This window comes from Adiantum capillus-veneris, chromosome 7, assembly GCF_014529385.1.
Source record: "Adiantum capillus-veneris isolate H3 chromosome 7, ASM1452938v2, whole genome shotgun sequence".
In the NCBI taxonomy this organism is placed as follows: domain Eukaryota; kingdom Viridiplantae; phylum Streptophyta; class Polypodiopsida; order Polypodiales; family Pteridaceae; genus Adiantum; species Adiantum capillus-veneris.
Window position 1 is genome coordinate 151,680,879 of NC_140937.1, and position 5,814 is coordinate 151,686,692.

The window sequence follows — 5,814 nt, forward strand, 5'->3', positions numbered from 1 at the left end:
GAATTGCTTCCCCAGGGGATGCACCTTGTAGTTATGTAGGTGTAGCATGCGTCCTTGACATGAGAGTATATTATAGTTCATATCAGCTATAGATTTAAGCTTATAGGAGGAGGATTTTAATTCATTTTTTAGAAAAAGTTATACACCATTTATGAAGAGGGAAGGGTAGTTTTATTCACATCCCTAAAATGTGTAAATGGGGTTTTCACAATTAGGTTCTAGTTTCACATGATATAGAGGATTTTGTAAGGTGCATTCCCCGAAATTGCTACCTACAATCCACTATGTTGGTGGGTTGCTGCCTACAACTCCCTACAAGATAATGTAGCTCCTTATTCACTATGTATAAGAGATAATTAATACATGATTTTTCAATAAGGTTAGTGATTAGCAAGCATCCAAGCAAACGACCTAAAGGCACATTAGCCTTTATGCCCAAAAGATTCACCACCCAAGAGTGGGCACATTATGCATAAAAACAAATAAGCAATGTAGGAGAAACAATCCATCCCAACAATAGGGAGTAACACTCTAAGAACTTGCACCAATTTATACCCCTATATGATGGAATCTACTTGAGCTCGTTGAGAATCTGGGATAGATAACCCAACAATAGGTGAAGTATGCATCATATTAAACAAGCAACATGGTGGAGTGATTGTGGATTGTTGTTGCATCCCCAAAAATGGGAAAGGTTTCAATGACTTGTAGTACCTTTAACCACCCAAAGATGGCTCCTAACAAACCCACTTGGTTGAGAGATCCACAACCTAGGAGAGGTGAACTAGCGGCATCTACAATAATAATTGAGACTAATGAAAATTAGTAATCCATCTCATCAGTAGGAGTGATGCTCCATGAACTCGCACCAGCGTAAACTTCTTGAAGTATGGTATCTTTCTGAGAAATCTAGCAAAAGGATAGACCACCATGAGGAGGTGGAGTACACATCTAATAAACAAGTGGTATGGTGGAGTTTACAAGGAGAAATCCGTCCTAACAATAGGTTTAATGCTCTAAGAACTTGCACCAACCTAAACCCCCTCAAGGATGGTGCCTACCCAAGTCATCTAGCAAGAGGATGGACCACACAGAAGGAGGTAAACTATGCATATAGAGACTAAGTATTGCAGCGTGAAGGAGAAGCAATCTATTCCAACGATATGGGTAATTCTTGAGCTTGTTGCATCAACCCAATTTTCTCTCAAGGAGCAATCATGCCCTAGCGATCCAAGAGTTAACAATCACCCTAATACCAAGATTAACTAATAAGAGTTGGATTGGTGAGTGATGGAGTAGGCCCACCAAGATTACATAAGAGAACTTTTTAGCAAGTTATGTTAACTATATTAAGATTGCAATTAGCTAGCGTAATTGACTTGTTATGATAAACATAATCACATAAGTAGAATGCTTGTTTGCAAGAGTTTTTTATTACAACAAATCAAAATTACTTAATGTACATTTTGTGACAATGCCGACTTGCTAAAGCCCAAAATAAGCCAAAAATTAGCAGTTCTTATTTTGAAACTTTGAAGGAATCAACATTATATACCCATGTGGAGAGATGTGAGAGAGGAATGAAGGCATGTATGGATTGATGCACACACGGGGAGAGAGAGAGAGAGAGAGAGAGAGAGAGAGAGAGAGAGAGAGAGAGAGAGAGGGAAGTTTTCATCAAGCTTGCTTCCTTTTATATTTATGCAATAGTTTAAAACAAGATTACATTATGTCCTTTGGAGTACTAAGGAAGATTTGTTTTTTGGTAACCTAGATTGACCAAACATCCTTAATTGTCTTCAATCCCAATTCCGTGGAAAGGTCACCTATCAAACTAAAATATTATAGTATCTTGCTTTTTTAGTTGTGATGATCTAACAAAGAGGCCATGGAAGCCATAGGGAACTCGAGATTCACACCTATCCAACTAAGATATATTAGCATCTTGCTTTTGTAGTTGTGATGCACTAACAAAGAGGCTATGGAAACCATAGGGAACTCGAGATGGCATGGTAATGGAAGCGACTATGGCTAGACTAGGAGATTGAGCATCCATGATAACCAGTTTTGACTAATTTTTCACTTCATCATGAACATAAGTAACAAGGTATCCATCATCCTCTTGTAACGATGAGTTTGAAGGATTGGGCACAAAAAAGGGTTCGCTTCCATAGCAATTTTCTCCAAACGTCCGCCTTGCAACAATACATGGCTCACTAGTGCTATCAAAAGATTGATTATTAATAAGACCTTGTGGGTTGCTCATAGAAGATGCCTCTAAATCTACTTTACACACCCCTGAGTATTTGGGCCATGGCCCATAAGTACATAAGTAAACAAATCTTGTCTTCTGTCCAAGATAATTCTCATTTATCCTTCCCATGTCAATATTAGCATAACTTACTTTCTCACTTCTTCTTTTGCCCGTCTTTAGATTAAACCTAAACTTTGTTAGCGTACTCTGTATCTTCCCCATATCTGTGAATACAAGCGTTAATGGTTGAATGACACAACCCACCATTACAACCTCATCGTCTTCTTCCCATGCATTCAAAAAGTGCATGCAAGTGCCAAAGTTGGGTGGGCACTCAAACCATTTCATGTTGGATTGATTATCATCATATCTTGGTAGAATTCCCACTCTAGGCTGCTTCTTCTCGTCAATGACAATAGGGGATCCTCCTTTCACCAAGTTGTGCAATCTAAACATGATTTGGTGCTCGTAGAAAATGGCATAGTTCTTTGATATTGCAAAATCATGCACCAATGTGGGCTCCCTGATTGTAATAGGGATATCTTTCAACTTTTCTCCATTGCAGGTAACTCTAAAGTATCTTAAATACGGTGGGATGAACAAGTTGTAGCTGAAAGTGAACATCTCATTCGTCATACGGTCCACTTTTGGATGAGCACTCATGCTTGACTCGAGCTTACCTCCAAAATCAAATCTACCCACAGTGTGAATGTCTCCATCACTTGACAAATGAAGGCAATGAGGCTTGTCATCTTCAGACATTGCAAGAACCTTGTTATTGAAGTATACTAGACCAGCATTGGCCGAGCCAAACCCTTTCGACATGTCAATGATGCCGGTTATATGCCTAGACAGCAATTCAAGTAGCTTTGCAATGCCCTTAAGTCCATTGAGCTCTCCAATTGGTCTAACAAAAAGGGGCCTCTTAGCAGCTTCTTCATAGACAAAACGGTTAGTGCGTATGTACCGGCATGCATGCACTGCACTCCCATTATTAATAGTGACAGCATGTATCATGCCATCTCCATCAAAGTAGTGGTAGTTGGAGGTCTGGGGGTGCAAGGGGTTAGGTCCATTGCGAAGGAAGACGCCATTGAGGGAGGGAGGGATGGTGCCTTCAATGTGGGGGCAGGGAGTAGGGGGGGACTCATGGGAGAGGGGGGCAAAGTTGGAAGAGAGGTAGATATTAGGGGAATGCGGGACAGTGTGAATGAGCCGTTGAAAGATGCTGCTAATGTGGGAGAAGGGCGAGCGAGGGTGGCCGTTATTAGAAGAGTGGGGTGATGGGTTGGCGGCATGGTGTCGAGAGCAAGCAAGCGGCGAGGATCTCCTTGGCGCGGGTATGGGACAGGCAGGAGGAATAGGCAGAGCTGCCATAACGACTGTGTGCGTGGCGCGAGAGAAGGCGCTAGAGGCTGCGCTTGTGTTTACGGTGTGTGCGCACTTAGTTATGTGTATAAAGGGAAGAGGCTGCGCTTTGCATGTGCGCCTGTGTGCTTACGAACCGGTGAGCGGGACTGTTTTATAGAAGAGCGACGCTCGGCCCCTCGCTGACGCAAAAGCGCATGTCATTTACCACGTTGTAGGGCCCAAGAAGACCTAGCACACAAGAGAAGTAAAACTCATCTTCTTATGGCCTCCTCGTCACTGCTAGCCGCACTTCTTAATGCCTCCTTCTACCTACTCACATTGTTTCCGACAACATGGTGTTTTTTTTTTAAACGGGCAAAAATCCTAGCTAGATTTCAAGCTTGTCTTGAATTTATCATAAATGCCAAAAAGTCCTTAATCCCAGCTAAATGTCAACCTCTTCTTGAAGAAAAATCGGCATAATTTTACACGTTTTATTGCAAAAGACGACAGTTCCTTGAGTTTCGATGCAAAACATGGGGGAAATTTCGTCCTCGGCCTTTCTCTCATCTTTTCTCTGTACTATCTAGTACACCTTAGAGACCCTTGCCACATGGCATAAGAAAAGGAATTCATTGCCATGGGGAGTCTAGAGCAAGAAAAGAGGCATCTCTCTCTCTCTCTCTCTCTCTCTCTCACACACACACACACACACACAGACGAGCTCCCTCCCTTCTCCGTCCATAGGACGGACCACACACTGGTTGGTTGTAAAGGTTGTTTTTGGTAGCCCTTGCCCAAGAAGTCTCTTTCTCCTCTTAATTTCATGAACCCCCACTTTCTCCTCCTTTAGCTCTCTCACGTTCTAAGACAGTGACATACAATGAGTAAAGGAAAAAGGGATCAAAAGTCAAAATTCACCAAAAAAAATTTCAAACAATTGCTCATTTTCACCTTAAATTATTACAGCATTTGTTGTTTTTTTCAAGAAGGGGTTAAAAATCTTCCAATTTGACTTCCACAACTGGTGGGTGAGATAACTTCCATCCATTGCAAATAGGGCAAGGAATTTGCGAGCTACATAGGTCCACCAACACACTTGTACCCTTGATTAGTGGAGAACCTACTCTAAAATAGCAACAAAGCATTACCTCTAAATCTGTGGAAAACTTGGGGATGCATAATTTTGAGAAAGAGGATTCTTTGGTAGTTCCAATGTTGGACACATGGAAACACTCTCCACTTTTAAAATTTTAAGGGCATACTGGAAAGATTGTTCAAATTTGGGAGTTTTCATAAATTTAAAGAGTACTTTGTTAATTTTCTCAAAATTTTATTATCGAGTCTACAACGATTGTATCTATCTTTTCATGTGAAATAAGAATCTCTTTTTGTAAGGTAAGATCTTTTTTTTCTAAATACTACTTCGGGCATGCATGAGCCTAGCTCGCTTTGCTCATGCAACAGCCTCAACATTTGCATGCTGGGTTGGGGGCATGTAGGTAGTACGTCTACAGGTCTCTTGGTCAAGGCGGGTTGGGTTCTGCTCGGATTGCAGAGGTAGAGGCCGGCAAGTGGGAGCGGCATAGGTCTACTGGCAAAGGTTGCTCTAGGGCCGAGGCTCTCAGTTGTTGGCTCCCCACCTGATGATATGGCATTCCCATGTACATGATGTTGATTGTGTGCTTGCTAAAAGAAGTGAGCACAAATGCTATCATACCAATTTTAAACTTTGCTAAATTATTGATATGTGTATCGTATGTTATACCTAATAGAACTGAAATTGGGAATAACACACTGTATGCATTGTATGATTATGCAAGTAGGTCACAATCTCAAAAAAAAAAAAAAAATCCTTTCAAAATATCTTAGATGCATAAGTGAAGGGTGAATTTAGGAAATGAAAAGACCTATGAATGAAAGTGTAAGTCAAATGACTATCACTGTTTTCTTTTTTTCCAAAAACTCACAATTGTGAGTGAATTATATTAATCAACCAAAAAAAATACAATGTCTTGTCATGCTCCTATTGAGCCATGACATCATCCAAGGACCATAATTACATCGGTAGCGATCCCAACCAACTCGCCCCCTTATCCTTGATACAAAAGGTCCATTATCATGTTCTTCTAAGTTCTTTTAATTACCGATAGCCAAGATTTTCCCCCATCCTAAGCATACCCTCTGTTGACAACAAGGCACAAGTAGTC

At 41.0% G+C, this 5,814-nt stretch overlaps 1 pseudogene; it reads right to left on the reverse strand.

Annotated features, from left to right (window-relative positions):
• Window positions 1-1,677: 1,677 nt before the first annotated feature.
• On the reverse strand, window positions 1,678-3,727 carry LOC147454818 (9-cis-epoxycarotenoid dioxygenase NCED1, chloroplastic pseudogene; annotated as a pseudogene).
• Window positions 3,728-5,814: the final 2,087 nt, after the last annotated feature.